The 24,176-nt window shown below is 39.7% G+C and overlaps 1 protein-coding gene across 1 annotated transcript in view; it reads right to left on the bottom strand.

Moving 5' to 3' along the window:
* The window catches only part of phf24 (PHD finger protein 24), a 30,085-nt gene extending 22,455 nt beyond the window's left edge, over positions 1-7,630 (bottom strand). The window contains exon 1 of the mRNA XM_022766626.1: positions 7,388-7,630. The gene's annotated coding sequence lies outside the window, so the exon portion shown is untranslated. The remainder of the gene's footprint in view (positions 1-7,387) is intronic.
* Positions 7,631-24,176: the final 16,546 nt, after the last annotated feature.

Raw genomic sequence — 24,176 nt, forward strand, 5'->3', positions numbered from 1 at the left:
GTCACAATTATAGTGGGAATTGTAATTTTTGCATTTCACTTTCACTGAAAAAAAAAAAACCAAACATCACAATAATGTGATTTTTGCTGGGGTCTGAACCAAACAAGCATGTTCCCTTACGTCTGGAGAATATGATTTGTAGGCCAGGATCATCTCTGTAACAACACATTGCTTCATATATTGTATGTTGTGACACATTTTACCTTGATCAAAAAATTTCAGCCTCTGTGATTTGGATATTGCACTTGATTCAAAAATAGTTTGATTAATTGTTCAGCCCTAGTCCACCAAGTCAGGGCCTCCCAACACGGTGTAAGATGCCCCATGTTTAACAAGATAAGCAAGAAAAGGAGAAAGCATTTCTCTGTACTAGCCTTGCCCCCCTCTTCCATTCAAACAGATCTCCATCTGTCCAGAAACTGGTTTGGCCAATCACAATCATTTATCTTAAATGTGTCGATGACTGACACAGGAGCGCTGCTGAAGCATTTTCGTGAACAACCGAGGTGGATGCCGCTGATGTTGGGAGGTTGAATGAATCCACTATTGCGACAGTATTGAACAAACTGGACGGTATATTTTTTTTCTAAAAGAAGAACTACTGCACTTACATTTTTCAGTCGCTCTGTGCTCTGATTGGTCGGTCTGCGTCCATTGAAAATGAAACCATGGAACTCGAAAATGAACTGAGAGGTTCCACACCAATTCACAAATGCAAACTGGTCTGGCGATACCAGGCTACTCTGGTACATGAAATATCTTTATTTTTTTAACGCATACTTTTTCTTATGAAATTGTGATGTCATGAGACGTAGTGTAATAGAGGCAAGATACATTCCCTTCTGGTGGCTGCAGCAAGTACTACAACCCATCCCCCCCTGGCTTTCAACAAAAGACTACAAAACCCATAGTCAGCAGGGCAACCAGAATAATGGTTGCTGCCCAGTGAAATTATATGAGCTGATTCCTGTAGTGAGGGAAAAGAAAAGTTGAAGAGAGACAGTATATAAGAGGCAGAGAAAAGAGTGAGTGGATCAGACCTTTTGTTACAACAATAAGACAGAGAAATAATAAATAGAGTTTTGATTTGGACCTGTTTTTTTGATCTTCAGGCTCAACAGAATTGAGTTGGCCTGTTTTGAGAAGACAGAAGCTACTGAATTTAAGTTGAAAAACAACGCCTCGCTGTCTTTATTTCCTGCACCCCCGCCTCAAGACTTCAAGAGAAAAGCTTCCTACCTCGCAAGACATAACAAAATATACAGTTTCATCTCCCTCAGACTCAGAAAGGAACAAATGAAACATTTTAACAAGGTAGCAGCACTCTGCGGTTTGCATTTACACTCTTGAGGTCGTGAATAGCCCCTGAATTGGCTATAAAGGATCGCGAACCAGAGAGGTTAGGAAACAGTGATCAAAACTACTGAGGAAAAAAGGCGGGGCAGCCCACCTGCCTGTTTGCTTAAAAAAGAGTTGGGCTGTAGAGAAACAGAATAGATATAAGAAGAAGGAAATCAGGCTACTGGAGGATATTTACCACATAGCAGACAATGACCAACCTCACAACAAGGCAAACAAAAAAAAAAAAAAAAAACTCCCAATAGCATTAGCTTGGATATGATTTGAATCACTTGAATATGTAAAAATCTTCTTACCAGACGCCTGCTCCTGAACAGCTCATGCATGGACTGTCGATGAGAGGAAGTGGTGATCACAATACAGGATGGTACACTGATTATTATAGCGACTTAATTATCCACTGAAGTGACCTTCCCACCCGGGCTCAGAGCAGCGCTGGCGCAGACATTAGACAGTGACAGCCTTTAGATGCCAAAGATGCCTGCGATGGATCGGCTTGTAAACTGCTGCTTCTTTCACATGAACCCAAGGGAGAATTAAAAAAAAAAACTTTGAAAGCTTTTGCATGCTTAAAGGGAAGGATTAAAATAATGACATGGTTGATATATTGTGGTTAAATGCTGCTACCACAGCTGGATCCTCAATTACTGTGCAGTGCTGATAATGGACTCAGCCATTTTAAATGAGATAATCAACAATAAAGAAACTGTTCCTTAATGGCCAGCAAAGTGAGTCAGCTTCATAAACAGCAGGGGGAAAAATAAGAAACAATAACGATAAACTAAGTGCTATTACAAGCCCCAAGGTCTTCGTACACTCCATCACTTCAATGTCAGCAGGAAATAGCATGAATATCATTTCAATATCCATTGAAAGGCAAACACCCATAACTCTAAGTCCAAATCTCATTTCTCAATTATAGAGCAAAATATATGGAGAGAGAAAAAAAAACACTGGCTGTTTACCTGCATTATTAATAAATTCCATCCCTCAACTCATTTCTCAAAACAATTCAATAACAGCTTGTAATGGAAATCTACACTCATGTACTGTATGTAGCAAGACATTATATGATGCCAGAGGGAAAATGAAGACAGGGTGCTGGAGAAGCATGTACCTCTCAGCATTTGCATCCTTCAAACAGAGCTGGGAATGAAGCCACTACTGATGAGGAAAATATCTGAGCGAGCAGAAGACCTTGTCATTTTCAGGTTAACTTATGAATTTTAAATGAGGGCCTTGTGTTTTTTCTTTCCCCCTCCCTTTTACAAGTCGATTCTGACACAAGTGGGTCAGTGCATGGCTTTGATACCTCAGTGTATTAGATAGCGCTGAGTAACCTGCCACTTGGTTTCCTCGCAAGTCTGAGATCCTACAGCTTCTGACCACAGGCCTGTCAAACTGCTCAACCCTTTTCCTGCCTGACTGACAGCGACATTTGTGCAGCCTGCCACCTGCGTGCGCTTCATACTCACAAAAGACAAAGGTGATGTATTTGTCTTTCATCCGTGAAAGCTTGCCAGTACAAAAAAAAAAAAAAATGCATGAATAATTTCTGAAGAGGGTGTGTATAAATCCATGCCAATCAAACTGTTTATTACAACTTGGCTCTTTGTGTAGCTTCGGTCATGATTCCTCTCCACGATAATTACATACCCACCAGGTTAATTGCTGTGATCCGGGAGCGCGGTGATAATGCAAAAGAAAAAAAAAAAAAATGAACCTGAAGGTTAGATAATGTCATGTGGAAGACAAAATTAAAGCAGACCAATGTTGTAAACATCCACCATAGGTTGAAAACAGAGAGTATATCACCTAGTAACGCTCAGGAATTAGGAATTACAGATGTGTGAAGCCTAGCTTCACTGAGGACGGGACTTTGGCATGCTAATGTTAAGCTAGCTGTTGGTAAATGGTAAATGGTAAATAAATATTTTTGGTAATATAAGAAATTACCTTTTCTGTTGACTATTTAGTCATTAACTATAACAATGCAGACTTCTGAACAGTTCTAGAGCGAGTTGTCCACTAACCAGAGGGTCGGTGGTTCGATCCCCGGCTCCTCCATGCCCTTGGTCACGATACTGAACTCCAAATTGCCCCTGATGGCTGTTCCATCAGTGTGTGAGAGTGTGTATGGGTGTGATGTATACATGTATGAGCGAACGGGTGAATGTGGCAAGCAGGCTATTTAAAAGCGCTTTGAAATCACCTTTGACCTGTGCGCACACACATTTCCTGCACAATGATGAACACAGTTTGTGCCCTCTCACCTCCAAATAAAGTTGATTAGATAATGTAACTGAATTATGGGCTTGTTTACAACCAGTTTGATCATGACTATGTTGTAGTAAGTTCTACCACACTGCCATATCTCAGCAATTACTTTGCTGAGTACTGCACTGCTATCATGTAGTAATGATGGCCCAAACAACACAAATAACACACCAGTGGTGATAAATGGCAAATTTTCCTTCAAGTACCAACTGTTTAAAAAAAAAAAAAAAGTGGTGGTATTAAGTCTCAGCAATCACCCAAATCAAATTCACCCTTCATATTCCACCTGGGGGCAATACAAGCAGAGGAGGAAGGGATAAAAACCCCCTTAGGCTTGACGTTCACTCGACTCCTGCAGGAGCAGCTGCCTCCACTCCTCTGCTCTCTTTCCAGGACCTCTCTGAATGATTTAAATGCCCCCAGATAAATAATAAAAAAAAAAGATCTGGACGAAGGGAAAGAAAATAGGGCCACGGGGCCAGAGGCAGACCTGACATCTATGGCTGAAGAAATGTTATTCTGTCAAGCTGCACTGCGACAGAGTAGTCTCAAGATGGTGAGGTAAATCAGACATTCACTCATTTGTATGTCTTATGTCACCTGACAGGATCAAGGCTTTTCGTTCCAAAGTAAAACACGAGTTTCTTGGAGGGGTAAGTGAATCATTCATTTTGTTTCCCCATTTTCTCTAATACTTGATATCATCTTCTTTTTTTTTTTTTTTCACAAGGAGTCTACATTTAAGATTCAAAATGCATTCAGGCTGTTGACTCAAATCAGCGTGACAGGCTCTCACATGATGAAGCTCTCAGGAGAATCTGGGTTTAATTAAATATTGATAATTTCAGAGGGAGGTGGCACCAAATAGCTCTTCAAGTCTTTGGGATTTTCTTCTGCTCCTCTGAGTAACCCTTTTGTACGTCCACACCTCACAATTGAACACTACCAGACCATGTCGGGCAAACACACACTAACTTCAATTCACAGCAGCAACATAAAAAACGACCGACAACAGGGAGGACCGGCGTTTTATGAAATTCTCAATTCCACCTTAAGTCGTTTTGTGAATGTTATGCATTACAGACAGAGCAGAAAAAAAAAAGAATCATGGTTAGTGGCTCTATTTTCATCTGGAGACAAGAGCTGAGTGCATTTATCTTTACCCTGAACAAGAATCCATTTTCTCCCATACGCTGCAGTGTATTAGAGACCACCAGGGACAACTTAAGGTCTATATTAGTATTCAGTCCTCTGCTGCCCAAGTGTCACTATGAGGAAGTTATTTAGATCTGCAGGAGCTCATGTAACTGCCATTTATCAGTCTAAGGAAAAAAAAAACTGCACCACTGCTAAGAAATAGAATATCAGTGTCAACGCTCAGCTACGGCTGCTGAAATAGATTATGCTTTAAATCAGAACTGGTCATAGAAGCAGGTCTGTTGTCTGTTCAGATGCTACTGAGAAAAACCTGAGAGGATATTACTTGAAGGTCAGTGTGAGAGGGCTGCGTTCAACTACTGCTAATATTCTCTGAAGACAACTTCATTCAGTGTGTGATCAAAATAATACAGAGACATTGCAAATGAACATAATCCACTGATCTATTCAACTACTTGAAGGTGTTTTTACGGGGCAGAGAATTTCTAATAATCTGTATCAACGCAACACTTAACCTCAGTGGTTCCCAGCCCTTTGACTTGTGACCCCTTAAAACCAAGCAATTTTGCAGACATCCATCACAGGTTATAGCCCTAGTGTGGACGTGTGTTGTTAGCAGTTCAACCAAAGAGTGAATTTTACTTCTAAGATTTTTTCCTTCCATCAGCTTGGTGAGGTAACGATTCACAAAAAACAATCAAAATTGGAGAAGTCAACAAAAAAGTGAAAAAAAAAAATTACTATCCCTTTTACCATCTTGTGACCCCTTATATTTATCTTTTTTTAAAGGTTCTTATCCTCAGGTTTGGAACAACACACCCAAACAAAAGCAGCTTTACGTCTGTTGTGTTGGATTCTTTTTTTTCCCTACGCATAAACAAATCAGACTAAATTTTCAAGCCACACTATTCCAACATACTGTTATGTATTCTTGCATTTTAGATCATAATATCACGACAGCGATGCTAAACAGTATCTGGCTTTGCTCTCATGTTATGTTGGTGTGGTGTTCCTCCAACTGTATGATTATCTTCCCAAAGCTGTTGGATGTCACTGGTATGTGCTGATTAGAATCCCAACCAGCCCTTCTTTTCATTCCTTGTTTCAGTGGAGAGGGAGGGAGGGGTGGGATTTTTTGAATGGAAGCACCACAAAGCATGCCTTTTCATGAGAACGAAACCCCCTTTAGCCAAAGATCTCACCCACCGACCAGGGGAAGCAAAGACCTGGAACTAATTACACTAACGAGTTCACCCAGATCCCTGTAATAGCGAGTGAGTGGAATCATTAACAACCATTTAAAACACGCAGATGGACGTGCACTCGGACACACAGGGCTAAATAAATCAGATCAGAGAGATTGAGGATCTCTTGCTGCCCCTGGCCTGCACTGATCAGATCCATCATTGCTTCTAGAAGAAACATATTGCTATGTGCATGAAACAGCAACTCTCCCTCTGGCATTTCATCACCTCATCTCCTGTCTGTGTGTTTGTACCTGAGCACAGGATCAACACTCACCACAAAAAGCATCATATGCTCAGGGCTCAACAAATGCATATGGAAGGCTTTGAAATTCAACTTCTGAACAGAACAAAAAAAGGAAAAAAAAAAAAAAAAAAAAAGTACCAGAATGGAAGAGGAATGTAAATCTCAGTGCATCATTAGGCTGGAGACATCACGTTGGCATTCAGGCGCTGCCAGCCGGAGAGCCTGTGCCAGCCAAACGCTCTGAGAGAGTCTGACAATAAGCACATAGCAGGCAGCAGCGAAGCAGCTCAGGCTGCAGGGATCTGCCACAGATCGAGGAGCAGGACTCGGTCCAAGGTTAACACCGAAACCGGCTTTTTTTTATGCACCTATATGGCCTATAGAAGATAACAATAACAGGGTTGTAAACAAAGACTGATGGAGAGCCTAATGGACAGCAGCACTCCCCTGTGGGACAGAGCTGAGGAAAAGTGGACAGCTGGAGACAGAGCAAACAACAGTGTGTCTGCTGCAGACAGGAGCATCAATCCAGAAATGATCCAGCCATGCATTTAGTTGCAGGATCTCTCATTGTGACAACTTAAAAGGTCATAGAAAACAAGCAGCAGCAGCAGCCTATTGCTTTAACAGCTATCCTCCCAATGACGTACATGCAGCTAAGTATAGTCCGAGAACTCCCCACAATTTTGGTCTCTTCACTCCAGATTTCTGCAGATTCTTTTTTTTTTTTCCGCACAGCTCACTGCTATGAAATGAGAGGGATACAAAAGCTGGCACACACAATGCGCAGCAGTGGGAACTCCTGTAGTTTGATAACAACCACAGCGCGCATCCACACCCGTGTGTGTGTGTGTGTGCGTGCGTGTGTGTGTCTGCTGACCTAAATGTGCTTCTCACACAAGCATCTGTAACGAGGCTTCCCAGCAGAATCCAGCCGTCACTGCCCCATGTTTGCAACAGTAACCAAAACCTGAATCTAGAGCAGCACATAGTTTGTTATGTAACATTTTACAGAGGAAAGTCAATCAGCCCATATGTATATGTATATGTATATGTATATGTATATATATATATGTATATATATATGTATATATGGACTCACCTTAAAGGGTAAAGGCTGGTGTTCACCGCGACTTGTTGGGGACTTTATCCTTTCTGTCTCAAGCCCGGTCGTCCAGCATGGCAGGACTTTGCTGGAAATGAAGAGTGTGCGCCCTTTACTCGCCCCGCAGAGAGATGAATGGCACAGCAGTTTATTATTCCTTCCCCCTCACAGTACCACGGAGCAAATGTTCAGTCGGGAGCAGCTTCTCTCTCTCCAGCAGGACTGGAGACTTCTCCAAGAGCCGCGGACAGCTCCGGTGCTGAAATCTGAATTTTTTTTCTTTTCTTTTTTTTTTTTTTCCTTTCCACCCTCCTTCCTCCCTGAGCTACTCCCTCGGCATCGGAGGAGACATGCAGTAAGCTGAGGCAGGAGGAGACCTTGGTGCGGACGAACAGACAGCCAGCCACTGAAGTTCAATCACGGATTTATGACCGTCATATTTGCTGCCCCCTCCCCTCTCCCAAGATCCCCGGGAGTTAGTGTGTGCGTCAGGTTAATAACTTGTGCGCTCCTTTTAGTCTTGAACCAAGCGTCTTGATTGGCCAGGACCCTACAGTTCATCCAAAGAATGACGTTAGGAGAGATGCTCTCCTCATCAGCCAATTATTACACGGAGAAATTTAAAACGTAATATAGAGGGGGTTCAGTTGGAGAATGAGTAGCTTGAAGGTTTGAATCCCATTTGAATCCCATTTTGGCATTAAGAGGCGGAGAGGAGAGGAGAGGAGAGCAGAGGAGAGGAGAGGAGAGGGTATGTTTACAAGGCAAGCCTGGAGTCAGAATTTTGATTTAGCAGATGTGTGACATGAAGGCATCATATGCATGTAGAGCTGCGTCTGCACACTGCAGATTAAATATGGGCCACTGCTGTAATGCAGACCAGGATAAATCTATCTATCATAAAAGCCAGATATAACTGATTCCAACTTTTTTTTTAATTATTTGCTGAATGATCCACACCGCAATAAGCAACTCATCATATATGAGTTTAGAAAACAGCTTATTGTTGTCAAATGTTTTCCACAACTTTTATTTGGAAATTGCATCAATCTCCAAACAACTTCCTGTTAAGCCCAGAAAAACCTCCTCATCAGTGAGGCATCCTCCTATTATGTGATTAAAATGACCAGTGAAATAAGGCTACATTTAGTTCAGGCAGAGCAATCAATGGCTATTTATGCTAACCATGGCTATTTTATCCTTAATGGACCATATTTATCTTTGAATGTGAAAGCACTTCCACTCACCAAGATGACAGCAGATAGGATGCATTAAACATCTGAATTATTTTTGATTTGACAATCACTATTATTATAACCTTTTTTTTCCAAATGGCCAGATCAGAATTAGTCTTTTTACACACATATTTTTTGACATTTGTTAACATTATCACTTTATAGTGAGTTAAACATGCCCAACACTCATATACTATATGCAGGGGTTGTAATTAAATATTATTTTAATTATAGATTATAGATTTTAATGATGATTATGCCCATCACAATTTCCCAGAGCCCAAAGTGACATCTTCAACTTGCTTGTTATGTCCAACCAACAGTTCAAAACTCACAGACATGCACTTTACGATATAAAGCAGACAAAAAACAGCAAAACCTGTCATTCAAAGAGGCAAATGTTTGATACTTACTTAATTGTTCAAGCTATTTATGAAGAAAAAATACCAAAGTATGTATGTCTCAAATAAGTGTAACAGTAAAGGTGGTGGTTTCATTGGCTAAATTGCACATACACTGTACACACTGGATTTGCAAGAAAACTGAAAAAAAAACTATAATGCAACAGAAAAACAAACAGAAAAACACCCCCAGAAATTTATCAAAAAAGGAGCCCACCCAGAGAATTCAGATGAACGTCCAAGAAGTCTTCCCAGGCTACGGGGCTGTAACCTCATGTGGTTCCTTCCAGTGTCGGTCTCACATGACACTGATTTACATAATAGTGACAGTTTGTACAGAAAAAATAATAATCCTCTACATGAAGAAGAGTAGAACCTGAAATCCATCTATGTCAGCATGTTTTAATACGTTCATGTTTAAATAATGGAAAATCCATCCACACAGTATATTACAGGAAAAATAAATTGCTGCTTGCACATAAAAATCCAAGCACAATTATATACAGTACCTAGATAAAATACATGTATATATGTGGCATCTGACAGTGGTAAGAAATTGAGTCAATATCATCACAGCCGTCTGAAAAGGCAGCTTCTCCAGAGCCTGGCCACAGCAGGGTGTATGGTTAATGTATGAACAACTCTATGCACCATGTGCCACTTGTTCCACGGCCTGCCGGTTCAAATGGAGGCCCATGCATTATTGATGAGGATGTAAGTGCACACTGACCCGTGGGTCTTGAGGTGCTTGGCCTCTTTTCTCAGCGGGAGGGCAGAGGAAGAAATGGTCATCTGGAGAGTAAGTCACAGAGGGAGACCTGACACCACCACCTCACGGTCACCTCGCTTTACAAAGCATATAGGATATGGATTTTTTTCTTCTCTCGTGTTGGTTACATTGTGTTAGGCTACTACAGACATTAACAGAAAAGATGTAACCTTGAGAAATGTGTGAAATATAATGATGGCTTTTCTTTTCATTTATAGTGTGAATATGTGTTCCTGGCCTTTTCCTTTCACACAGGAAGCACAATTTTTTCTCTTCGTTTATGTTAAAATCAAAAACCTTTGGCGTGTACTTCAGCTAAAGTCTTTAGAAGAAGAGAAAATGGTAGTACAGCTCACTATTTAAACTTTGCTTCTTTTTTTTAAAAGACAGAAACTGGCTCTAAGTGAAGGGAAAAGGGCAAAGGAAAAGCCAAGCTGGGAACATTTTTAAAAGAAGAATTAGGCTGGGAAAGCAAATAGCAGTGGCTTCAGTTCCCCTTTCTGAATAGCTGTAATGGTCTCAGTGGAGCAGTCTGTCACTATTAACAGTCCATTCACAGTCCGGTTGCATTCTTAATAGCATTCCCATGGATTTGGAGTTGGATTTTGGAGCGCTGCAATCACCGCCTTTTCAGCACCGAATTACTTTTCCTGTGGAATGAGAACAATGGACCTGATGGCACCTGATTGGCTCATTTTGAGTGACCGGTAATTGTACCTTTCTCTTTATTTTCTGCCACTTGCTCCGTTTCTGTGGCGAAGGAACTTCAGCGCAAAAGCGCCAATTATAGAAATGACCTCTGATTCAGTGGTCTTCAATAGTCACGTTATTAATCTCCCATCACATCTATAGGTCGAACATGGTGGAAGCACTGCAGGGAATATTTTGGCAATATGGAATATTATATTAATATATAAGCTTCTGTAAAGTTCCTGAAAGCAATTCTGCATAACTATAAGTTCATTTATATGAATCAGAAACAATAGAAAATAAGAAATGAATGCAGAAAAAAAGCCTTCACACTTATGTTTAAATTCAAATTATCACATATAAATCTACTGTAAACATCAGCCCATCTCATGATTCACTCACCATTCTTAGGTTTCTCTCTTTCTCTGTATGTTTAGCTTCTCATCCAATATACGTAGGTTTGTATACACTAGTCTTTTATTTTATTCCAAGTACTTCTGTTTCCTTCTGTCTTCTCATGGATTATTCATGAATTATTGTCAGTTTGTGCATACACCATGTACACATCCTGCTGTATTTTCTTCACAGAATTACCAGTGTCTCGCTGTATTCACAAAGTCGTCTTTGTCTTTCAGACTCATGGAAAACCTTCATGGTTTTCCACACAATGTGTGGCTTAGTTGGTTCTCACACATTCTCTTGGATCATGAGCCTTGGCATGAAAGGGTTTGAATATCTTACCGGACACTGCAGGAACAAACATCATTTTATTCCTTTTGGTCAGACGCCTGAAGAGAATATAGAAAGTACTCCAAGTGCTTTTCATGTGATTCTCGACACGTTCTTCTTGCTGATGAAAAAAACAGGAGGATTGCGGTGATCTTGTCCAAGCACTGCTTTGGTTCGCATTAATTTCCTGAGATCATCAATCATATTCAATGTGTGTATTAGTTTTGCAAGTTATAGCAACCATGTATATCACTTAAGACGGCTATATGGGAAGTATACAAAACAGGAACAGCAGTAGCTTGTAAAAATGTTCTGTACTGTACACACTGTTTTATTGGATATGAACATATATGCATGAAACATAAAATTTGAAAAATAAAGTATGAAAATACGATCAATAAAGCATAAATCTGTCTCGTTTGTCTAAGTATCTAAAGTAAGCACCCAGAGTATTATAAATATGAAATAACACTTACATTTTTTCTTACCTTACCTTACCCATGATACAAGAACAATGCTGTTTCTTTATTTCCATGTCTTCCTAAACCAGCTTCAGCCTCAGTCTCTCAGCCCAATATAATGTATGCAGCCATTAAGTGTTAATTAACTACGGACAGGGTTCTCGTTACAAATAGTAATGTTAAACATTTAGCCGTTGAAGGCTTTTACAAAGTTGTCATTTCAGCCAATAAAATCATTGGTTGCAATCTAGAAGTGTGACTTGCCGCCATTATCATTGTAAACTGCATGCGCCATAAGAGAACAGAGAGCTTGACAAGTGTAGCAAAATTAACTGAGGGGGCAAAGAGTCATTTAAATTCATACATCATTACAGGTTTCTCCTCTCTCCCCTTCTCTTTTATAGTTCCAATCATCATACAGTACATTGTTAGAAAATGATGTGTATTCATCACTTTCAAAGAGTTTTTATCGCTTTCACTTCTGGACTGAGTCTTTTGTTGTTCAGCTCACATCGCTGAAAGCAACAAACACAGAAAGTCAAAGGTGCAGAGGTCAAACACTCTTATTACCCAGAGGGAGTGGGAACAGCTGCGACGGCAAAATTAAGGTGAAGTTGCTTTCCTTGTGGGAATGATAAGGAAAGTGACATTATCGAAACATTTATTCAAAAGTATATAGAAATCTCTTGACTGGAGGGGTTTAGGATCAGCCAGAGTGAAGGCTGAGGATGAAACTCAGCTTTGTTTGATGTTTAATCATTATCAGATTAGCTGGAGGATGACTCAGCCTTGCATCTGAACACAGTGTGGATTTGAAAAAGAAAGATGGAAAGATGTTTCAGACCTTCACTATAGATGGGAAACATAATCAAATTTCTTTAATATTATGATTTAATAAAAATTAAATAATAATGATGCTACGGAATATTTCTTTTTCATTCAGAAATCTATGTTTTATACCTATTGTCATGTAGCCCCCCTAAGCATGACTTTAAAGGGCTGTAGGCTGGAAAAACCTGTTGATGCCAATACCAGAGCTGTTGCCTGGCAACTGATCAGTCTCGCAGCTGATTTAAATTCACTCAAATTCAGCCAATTTTCCTTTGCGAAGTTTAGAGTGTGAGTTTAGGATTTTTAGAAAAACTGCAAATCAGTCCAGCTTTGTATCTCAGAAGAATAACAGTGTTGCAGTCATGCCAAGCAGTGAAAGCCAAAGACATTTCAGTTTGTGTAGATTAAACATCCCTTTATCATCTGATATATGTTCTTATACAGTAAACTATTGCCAAATAACTTGTTCTTACACCGCTTACATGCTTACACTGAATTTATTTGGGGTGCTTAGCATCCATTTAAAAATATGGTGCTTAAGAATTTTATACAGCATCTGCAAACAGACATTATCTCATTTTCCAACTGTCAGGACTCCAAATATGCTAATTATCAGTCACTCAATTTTGGTTTTTTTTTAAATTTCTGTTTCTATGGTAATAGTCCACATGTAGAAGCCATTTTAGTGGAAGGGAAGAAAAACATTACGATCTGCTGATTCTGACTCTAAACTACCAATATGCAACTTTTTGTGCATTTTAATATTGTACAATATCAGACTCACCATCACCCAATGGTGGTACGTAGAAGGAAAAGAAAGCCTGTCCTTAAAGCTACAAATCAAGGATACAGGTTATCATGATATAACAGATTTCAGGCTCATGGTTGCCCTAGGTTACTTAAAGTTATACTGTTTTCTAATGTTTTACCAGATTTCTGTTAAAGTTTTCTTTAGGGCATTCATATTTTTGTACAAAGGATGTAATTAAAACCTTCCTTCTAGGATTTTCTGACTTAAAATCTGATTGGAGTCAAATTAGGTCAGGTCAAGACACCACATTACGTACAATATATTGTCACCCATGTGCTAAAGAAGCAGACAGTCTGATAGTCCAGAAAGTCTGTAATAAATTGAAGCAATGATGATGTTGAACTAAATTTTGTTAAAGGCCTTGTTCAAAATCCATTTGGTTTTGTTTCTTTATTGTATTGCGTTTTTTTCTCTCATTTTATATGTTGATACAGATTCCTTCACTGTGGCCTCTAGCCTCAAACCAGCTACAATCAATATTGTTTTACATTAACACTAGCTCTTCATTACCTGTAATGAAAGGGGTTGCTCATAATAGACACACAGGCCTGCGTTTGCACTCCACTCTACAGAGCTTAATAGTGTCTTTCAGGTCATTTTGATTTTAGAAAGGCCGCTTTATTCGGTTTCTCTCTCGCCAGTGTCATTAGTGACTGTACACTATATAAAGTGTATAAATCGACTGTTTGCAAACTATCCTGCGGAAAATGGTGAGCAGATAAAGTAGCGACTAGCGGGTGAGAGAAGTGACGCATTTAGCAGCGAAAGAGCCAAATATTTCCCTCAAGAGTTGGTGGAGTGCTGCAGTCACAACATCTCTTCTAGACTGGTAAGTAAACAAGTGTTAATGCTAACGCTGGCTATGTAGCAATAGCAAAATTTATAAATAGCTCCTTTAAAAGGTGACAGTTTGTAACCAATTTGTTTTATAGCTTGAGCCAAAATGTTTAATGTAGGGTTAGAGATGTACTGTATGCATATATGTCATAAAAACCATGTGTAAATATTTGTTGCTATATTTTTCATATTTGTGAAACAATATTTCTGCTGATTCATCCTGCAGTCGACAGAATAAACTTACAATAGCCAATCAAATGTGATTTTGTAGAGGGGAGCAGGCCTCTACCCTAAGATGAAAGTAAAAACATAGAGGATACCCTGGAATAGCCACACTGGCTAACTGCATATCTAATTGTGTAGATGGTGATGGGCTCTATAGTTTTACACAAACTCTTGGAATCCAGCTAAAAGGTACAGACGTCGCAATAGTAAGTAAGCAGGGAAATCAAATCCCTGAACAATTTCATCAAAACCCTCCTAATCTATAGCTCACTCACATATTTGTTTCACTCAGAAATATGTCTAAAGCTAAAGACGCTCTACCATTTTACTATGGTTTTAAGTTGACAGCCATAATGAAAACATCCTTGAAAGCCAAGGTCAGGAAAATTGTGATATTCCAGCTTTTACAGATTATATGTAATATTTATATTTCTTATTATTTAAATGTGAAAGTGACTGCATATTGCAGCTTTAAACTGTGTTTGTCCCTCTTTAAGACTACTCCTAATATCTCTCCTCTTGGAGTAGCTTATCCCACACTCGCACACCCCTGCATGGTATGATAGAATGAAGTAATTGGATTTTCATCCTCGCGATGAAATCCGAAAGACTGCTGCCAAATGTTAATCTCTTATCTACCTGTCCATCACCGCAGAGCAGTATGACAAAGCTAGAGATGAAGAACACTGACTAATCTGGTGTCGGTGCTACTTCTGGAGGACAGCTGCTCTTTGTCACATCGTGAAGCCCGTTCAGCACCATGTGGCTTACCTCCTGACTAAGCACAGTTGGTGTGATTTTATCCAGATGCTGCCTGCCAACTGATGCTGCTCTAGCCTTCCTATTAAGTAAAGCCTATATAGAAGCGCTGTCCTTTCCCCGCCTTGTCAAGGCGGATCACAAGATTTGCCCTGTCAGACTGAGCATTGTTTACCTTTGGTTTAGCAAATTACCCGTCATGTGTTACACAAGCTTGCCATTTTCTAAATTGAATTGCACGTATATGGTCATTTCCTCAATCCTCTTGGCCTGATTAATCATTTGGAGATGCTGTCTTTTCCTCAGACAATTTGACGTCTTCTTCTGGCGATGTAGATTGATTACCAGATCTGACAAAGCCCCATTATTTAGTATCACCCCCCAGAACTGACACAGTGAATCTGGCACCGATGTATAATGGACCACAAGCATCCATTAGGACCAAAAGAAGGGAGGGCCAACACAACGTCTGACAGCTTGAGCTTTTGAATTTAATTAAATGTGTCACAGGTTTCTGCCTATTTATGGCCTGGATGGAGTAATAGGGACAGGCTGTAACTCCAGTGAGCGCAGCATGAAAATTTACCTCATTTATCTCCCACTGTGAACAGAGAGCTACGTACATATTCTCAAAATGTGAGCACTTGGCGCTGGAGCTTTAACAACATGCCAGACTTGTAAAATAAATTGTTCAAGAGGAGATAAGGTCGATAAAAAAAAAAAACATTTTGCAGGATGAGTATTGCTTGTCAGCTCCTAATAACAATATTGTTATTCTTCATAAAAAACTTAATGATATGACTTAATTTAAGGATTTAGATAAGACATTCCCTTAAACTAGAAATCTGGAGCCAATATTTGTGAGTAAAAACAGCTCAAATCCACCGACCCAAGTCACACATTTGTGATGTCTTGTGATCGTACCACAATGCTGCTCAGACATTAATAAATCGGAGGGAGACGTTATGGATCCATATTAGATTTGTCTGAGCATTTGTGATGAAATGAACTTTTCTGGCAGCAACAATCAATCTGTGCTGGAAAAATTACACATTATCCGAGATTTAGCAGCAGCACAAGCTTTTGTCTCGGCTAAAAAATTGATCCGTCCTAAAGCATACAGGCTTAATAATGTATTTGAGAACTGATAATCATTCATGTCTTGTTTTTTATATTGCGCAATACCCTAAGAAGTGTGATTTGACAGTAAAATAGGTTGTGCTTTATCTATTTTTGTTACATTCTGCTGAACATCAAAGTTGAGGCCTAAGTAGATAAAAGTTTCCCTCAGGCCGTCAAGTGTCAGTAACAATTAAAGTCATGTATAAATAGCAATGAATAAATTAAAGGGACTGAATTTAAGGCAGTATCCATGGAGCCATCAAAGACCAGTTTCAAGCACAATGCCACTTCATAATCTTACAAGCTCTAAAAAAAAAAAAACATTTTAGCCTTTCAAGAGCTCAATTTATTCTTAGTATCATGGGATGATTACAAAGCTGAAAGGATGTAAACTTCCCGAACAAAATGCTGTACATGGACACCAAGACATTACAACCATATGTGAATGGTACCCATTCCACCTTGGTACTGTATATAAGGGTGGACGTAGCCTTCTTGACTTCACCCATAGGCTTCTAAGGAGCGATTTTGAAGCTCAGAGTGGGTATTGCACCGTCGCCATCGTGGCAGGACCTGACTACGCCAAACTCCCAACTTATCCAAAAATTTAGGAGCCAGCCTCAAGTGGTCATTTGAGGAACTCCAGTTTTTGTCACTTCTGCATTGGCTTCATTTTCCTTGTAGATTTCCACTTGGTATTGATATGCTGCTATAACATCCTCAACTTTTCTCAGAAGTCTTTCAACAAGATTTTAGAACCTGGGGGGATTTGCTCCCACTCAGCTTCAAGAGCATTAACGAGGATGACCACAGATGTGGGGTGATAAGGCCTGGTGCACAGTCTGTGCTCAAGTTCATTCCAAATGGGGTTGAAGTCAGGGCTCTTTCACACCCAAATGGGTAAACCATTCCTTCATGGACCTATGTACACATTGTCATATTGAAATAGGAAAGGGCCTCCCCCACATACAATATGTGTGACTCACAGCCTTTATCCTTGCAATTCAGAAACTGCAGACACTCATTTGCTACTACTCCTCTCCTAAAATGAATCCATGCTAAAAGCTATCCACAGCCTCACACATGTAAACAAACGGTGTCCAAATTTCCCCGAATGCAGATCCTGTTGCAATTAGTTGTAATTTCCATTTCAGGCAGTGACTTTCAGTGTTTATTTTGGGTCAGACTCAGGGACAGACATTCATGTAATTCAAAGTCAGCTAAAAATCATGTTTTTTTTTGGACAGCAAGTTGTAGAAAGTGAATAAGCATATTGCTCAAATTCCTTTAATTGGAAAAGAAGGACCCAGCCCCAACTATGTAAAACATTATGTTAACAGCTCAAGTACACACACATTTGACCATATACTGTAGTGTAATGAAAATTATGTCCCCTGAAAAATGATTAAATCATTCAGAGGCAGCAAGGGTTGAAACAGTTTGAACTTTACCAACTTCTTGTTTCACTTCCAGTGTTCTGTTGCCCTGAAGGCTTGATAGATAACCATTTGTGCTTAGTCATCCCTTCATGTCCCAAATCAAGTTTAGCCTGGACTTGTACTGATGACCTAAACTTGTTTTGTGCAAAATAAACAGCTTACTGATGCAGTTTTTTAACTAATAAGATATATGAACAATAACTGTAGGATCTATAGAGAGAGTATGAGAGTATCCACATGTATTACTATACTGAAACTCAGTTAAAAGACATCTGAACTGCACATACAGATATTCAACTGTCTACATTTCTCTGATGTCAAGTAAAATAGAGCAACTGTCACTGCTTCCTAATTCTGGCTGATAGCAAAAATAGAAAAGTTGGAAATGACTAAAAATACCTCAATTAAACTACAATCTACCCCACTTTCACATTGAAGTACTTTCTGCTCACACCAGCACAGGTAGAGATGAAGTGTTATCAGTGGCTACCAAGGTAACCCGCTTCTGCTGCTGAGGGCTCTGAAAGGACCTGGCAGGGTTAATTAATTAGACGTGAAGTGACAGAAACAGCCACAACATCTGAGACCGCCACAGACAACCGGGGCAGAGTCAGGTTCAGCTTCCCACGGTAATTTCAACTGAGAACAGGAGCCCAGAGAAGTTTTCAGAGAGGGTTTTTTTCCCTTGTTTATGTGGACGAACTATCAGAATCACTTCCACACATGACATCCTCATCTTTTAATATATGGAGGCTAATTTCTGTGCACTCTGAGGAAAGCAGTAATGAAAGGAAAAGCCATTAGCTGTGCCACCTCACCGACTCTTTTGCGAGCAGACAATCATCTCAAAATCAGAAGTAGATAATGTTTACAATGTACAAATGACAGTCCATATTTCCATGGCAGCAGCCCAACAGAGCATTTTAGCACAATTTAATATTTGATAGGAACACTTCCTGTAATGGAAACCTTGTGTTTCAGATGCACCTGATGGGAAAAATAAATAAATAAATAAATAAAAACAGGATAGGGTTAGCAGTCTGGATGTTAGCTACAAAAACAAAGAAATCAAACAAACTAGCCACAAGTCATCTGTTTGAGTCAACACACATTTTTGGAGTGGGTAAAACACCAAAAATGTTAGATATTTAATCTCATGAAATCATCACCTTAATTTGAACACGGTGAGGAATCCATTGCCCCATCCACTGCGGATTAATCAGCCATCATTCAATGCTCAGTGAATTATCATACACAAATAAAAAAAAATAATTGGACTTCTGTATGGACAGAGAAGGAGGGATCTGACAAACCCATTTAAAAATATTGATGAAAAACAGACAGCTGCAGGCAGCGTTGCAATGATCTAATTACTTTCTTCCGCACATCCTCCACAATTACAGTACAGCTGCCTCCCCAAATCACTGGGTATGTTAATAAGTAAACTATCTAATGCTACAACTCTATTACACTGAAACAAACAGAAGTTGCTGGCTGAGCAGGCCAGATAATTGGAGCTCCATGTGAAGTCATCAGGTGATTATTACAATTTATGTCACGTATTTAGTTTTGAGATAGTAGGTTTCATTGTTTCATGTTCCAACTAGGGAAATGTTTAACCTGCAGTGAGCAGAAAAGACAATTTAAAATCCACAAGTAGAAAAATAAATAAATAAATAAATAAATAAGATGGCTACATGACTAAAGCCCACTTAGCTCCAAACAAGAGAAATGTTAATCATACTTCCAACCTTGTGCTTGCAAAGAGCCTTCGTGACCTCAACCTCACCCAACACCTTTGAGGTGAATTGGAACGCCAACTGTGAGCCAGACCTTACATTGTTGGATCTCCCAACATCAGTGTACATCCATCCATACAATGGATACATATCCAAGGGAGGAGAAACAGCACCCAGTTTGTTTTGTTTTTTTAAAGGAGCTATTTGTAGGTTTTGCTATTGCTACATAGCTAACGTTAGTATTAACCTCTGTTTACTCACTGGTGCAGAAGAAACGTTGTAAGTTCAGCATCAAACAGCGGTGGAAAGTAACGCCAATGTTAACGCTTGACTCTATCACGTCTTTTCTTCTACTGAAGTCAGCACGTTAACCAGCTAGCCCCAGCCCATCTCTTCACTTTCTGATAGCGACTCAATGCAGCCACCACTCTGCCCTGAAGAAGTAGCGCTGCTCAGAGGGCTTATTATAAACTCGTGTCTTATAAAGACAACGATGGCTGAAGCTCTTGTCAAGTGACAATCATCAAACTTACAAATAGCCCCTTTAAAGTGTGAGAAATGAAACCCTCTAATAAATATTTAAAAAATTAATATTAAAAAATATTTCACAATAACATTAAATATCTGACCGAATAGGCAACAATCAAATTAATTTCATTTAATTTCAGAATAAAGTAAGCTTATGTACTGACTGTGTGTCGGATCTGATCAGATTTGATTTGACAGTGGTCTGGCAACATAAAAAAAAAGCCTCACAACTGTCATCAGTTTTTCATTAAAGTCGTGCTAAACCCTGATTGGTGCATGGAAGTTTGTGACATCACCTTTTTTTTTTTCACAGCTAAGCCCCACCCATTTCAAACCAGTGAGAACACCATAGTTAAAACCTCAAATACAGGAATCTGTCATTGAAATGAGCAAACTTGTTCAACCTTTGGCAGAAACCGTTGTATTTATATAGAACCCCAAAGCTTGGAGTCACAAGCTGATTGAGAAAATAGCTTTGACATCATCATTAATGCCAGGATATACTGTGGCGCTCAGCTTACAAATCCCTTTGTAGCAGTCTTTACCGCCTCAGTGAGCATGGCTTTTAAGGGTGTAGGATCACCTTTGCAGGTTGATGCAGATCTACATCGCCGGTCAAAATATCAAATGACTTAATAAGCTCGAGGTTCATTTTGACACTTGTAACATATGAGTTGGAGGTCTGGTCACAAACGGTGGTCAAAAAAAGCACGAGAGACGACACCCTGTCATGATACACAAACACCTTGGCGCCACACTATATCAGCTGTGATGCTCTCATGTGCTTGAGTAAGAAAGGCGTGCTTAGGTTGCATGCATAATTGATTGAGTCACTGGGTTAGATGAAAGACAGATATGCTGTTGAGCACAATGAGAGGCGGAAAAAAAAGAAACGTTTCCCTTTGGCCGGGCCCTAATGTGAAAGGAAATGGACTGCCACTTATCGCAGATGCACTATTATGGATGTCTTGCTTCTTCCAAAGTGGATACACGATGATCAAAAGGTTAAGTGAGAGGATTTATTAATAGGACTGCATATATACATGATTTGAGCATTTATTTGATTAAGAAGAGTGCTCAGCGGGCTGGGGCATTATGGGCAATGTTTTTACTGTACAAGGTCTTGAATTTGAATTCTGTGTTGGCCTGTCGTGGATCACTCAACTCTGAAGTGTCAAATAAGGGCAACAAAGACAAATCAAAACACTTATGACGCTTATCCACAGTATAACCTGTGATGCCTTTTTTTTAATAATAGTAGCCATTTACCATGAGACTTTACATCTATATACCTCCTTTGATTGATGCGCATGTATCAGGATAAAAACTGACAGAGTGATGCCGCTTGCATTCTTTCCAGAAACAAAATTGTCACATTACCTTGATTGATGAATGAATGAATATAGGATATAATGGACTAATGTAGGTCTATGGTGCTCACAGCTTTATACTGCCAGCTGGCACACTCTGGGATTTCCTTCCACCTATGACATTATCTTGGATCATTGGAGAGAATCTCTGTTCTTTAAGGTCACAAAGCAGCACTGACTGTTCGTCTCTTTCTGTCTCGTCCTGAAAGTTTGATATTTTATTGAAGATGCTTTATTGCTACTTTATGTAATCTGTCATCTTCTGTGCCCACCAGCCCTACGCAATCTGTCTGTATAATGCTGCAAAATGAATTTGTGGAGGCAAGTTAGACAGAGAGCTACTTTAAAAAAAAAAAGAAAAAAACTCAATAGCATCAAAAGGTTGGGACAGCTACATTTTTTCCCCCCATCTTTTATTTTTTTCAGTTTTTATTTTCTTTCTCAGATGGTTGTGTGTGGGACATGGTGGCAGAGAAACGGAAAAAACAAATAAAGCCTCTGTTGTAAGTTATTTTAGGATCGTTCATTGTTAGCAGAAGAGATGGAAAATTGTGTATCAAAAGACGTCACCCATCCTTGGACAAAAGCAATAGTTTGTCTCATGAAATGAAATGAAAGTAAGGGCTACAGCTGACGCTAGACCTCCTCTTAAGACCTCTCTGTTCACAACGATGAAGTTTTTATTGTTGTTCACTGCTCGCTGCTCCGGACTGATCTTCAGCCAGCGTGTCGTGAAATAGATGCACAATGATATTTTGTGACAACAGTGTTCTGGTACTTAGAGCCACATTCAGCTGCTATGTGCATGGCCTTACAGCAAAATCTGAGCCCCTGTGGATTCCCCCATTCCTCCGCTTGTCTTTAGTATGCATCATGTTGCCTTTCAACACCCCACATCAGGTAGAGTGCACACAGCAGAACCATTTTCTGCCTCTGGTTGGCTTGTGCTGGGTAGTTTGCAGTTTATTTGAGACTATAAACAATGCAAATGTACAAACAACTGAAGTAATAAACTACATTTTGACACAGGCAGTTCCAGCCATTGTAGAGTTTGTTATACGGAGCTCTCTGTCTTTTAGCTTCACTAGCACTCAAGTGAGCGCAAGTCCTCAGTGTACGAGTTTGCACCAAACAAGCAGATAGGCAGCTGTCTCAGAGGAAGTTTAGCTTCTTTTCTTTCTCATTCTCTGTGCTAGGATTTTCACAACAAAAGCCCAAGGCCATCGGTCAGTGGGGATTGGGAATAAATTCTTATAATTTGACACCCACCCCTTTTCAACTAACGTCTTCATTCTTCTACCATTGGTGAAGATGACATAGCACCTCCCAGTGGTTCGTGCATGGACAGCTTTCATATTCTTTTAAATCATGGCTCTCCTTGTAGCACAATAGCAGCAACAGAAGAGGCTGTTTTGTAAAAGCTATCAACTGACCAGTCCCAGAAGATTCAGGATCCTGAGCACAGACTAACACGCCACAGGATTCAACCTAAATGTTTGCTTGCCCTCTACAAACCAGGGCACTGCAGAGACACAGCTCCACAGAGAGCTGCTTCTTCACTGTCTTCACTTTAAGTACTTTAAGTAGCATTTTGTGTAGGTTCACCTCTTCTACGGAAAACACTGGGTCTGCTGAGTTCATAGTGGACAGATTCTACTACCATAGCTCTGGAAACAATATTAGGCCTTGACAGGAAGTTTACTTAGAACTATGGTAAAAAAAAAAAAAAAAAAGGCGCATTGGGCAGGCAGTCAGATCCAGCTGAGACTGAGACAGGAAACAACAGGCAGTCAGAAAGTCATATAAAGTATATATGGGCAGAAAGCACTGAAAAAGAACTGAACAAACCTCAGTCGGCCCTTGGCTGTGCAGTATTTACACATTTTTGCAGCAGTTTGCTCTGTACATATACAGTAGTTGCTGCAGACAGCAAACACAGTATACAATAATACAAATACTAATACTGGGACATTATTTTTCTTACTTCAATTTTTGAAAATACAGAAAGATAAGTTTGTTTTTTCCCTCCCAGCAGTAAGAAAAACATCTAGTGACATTATAAATATAAAAGATACTATGAAACAACCTATTAATGTTATAAAATCAGGGTTATAGATTTCCAAAGCATGATGCTGGTGTTATGGGTACATGATGAAACTCATTATTAGACCTGTGGCCCTGAGTTTTGTTATTGTAGCCGAGTTCATGCACTCCCATCTTTAAGTGCCTTCAGTCTTCAGATAGAAGTTTAAAAATTAAAAGCTGTTTTTAATTTTTAGCAGCAACACACTATTTTCTTTTTTCCAACGTCGAATATCTCCAATATATATTTGTCGGGAACCATTAGCCAAGGAGTGTTATGGTGCAGTCTGTGACCCCATTTACCTAGTATTGGTTGACTGTGTTGTAACCATAAAGCACTTAACCAAAAACTGTGAATGCACTCAAGACACTTTCATGATGGAGGCTAATCTAACCACCCTAACCACCCAAACCACCTACAGAGGTGGTCAGAGACCCAGTCGACCATATCAACAATAACGTTTAAAAAGGCTGTTTCTCAAGCCCACATAGTACAGCAACTTTAACAAGCTGTTCAGACGTGTTTGTCAGGATATTGTTTAATGGAAAACAAGAGAAGTATTAAATACAAATGTTAATGAGATGATGCAATGTGTATGGACAGGTTAATGCTTTGTGTTGACATGTCAGTGAAACATCTGATCTAGTCACAGTCCGTCTATGAAATGCATGTTAAGAGATAAATGAGAAACTTAAGTCAAAAAACAAAATGTAAGGAGTGCTGCTTGGGTGTGGGAAAACAGGCGTCCCTCTGGTGC

The sequence above is a fragment of the Seriola dumerili genome, unplaced genomic scaffold, assembly GCF_002260705.1.
Source record: "Seriola dumerili isolate Sdu_G_001 unplaced genomic scaffold, Sdu_1.0 BDQW01000877.1, whole genome shotgun sequence".
NCBI classification, from domain to species: Eukaryota; Metazoa; Chordata; class Actinopteri; order Carangiformes; family Carangidae; genus Seriola; species Seriola dumerili.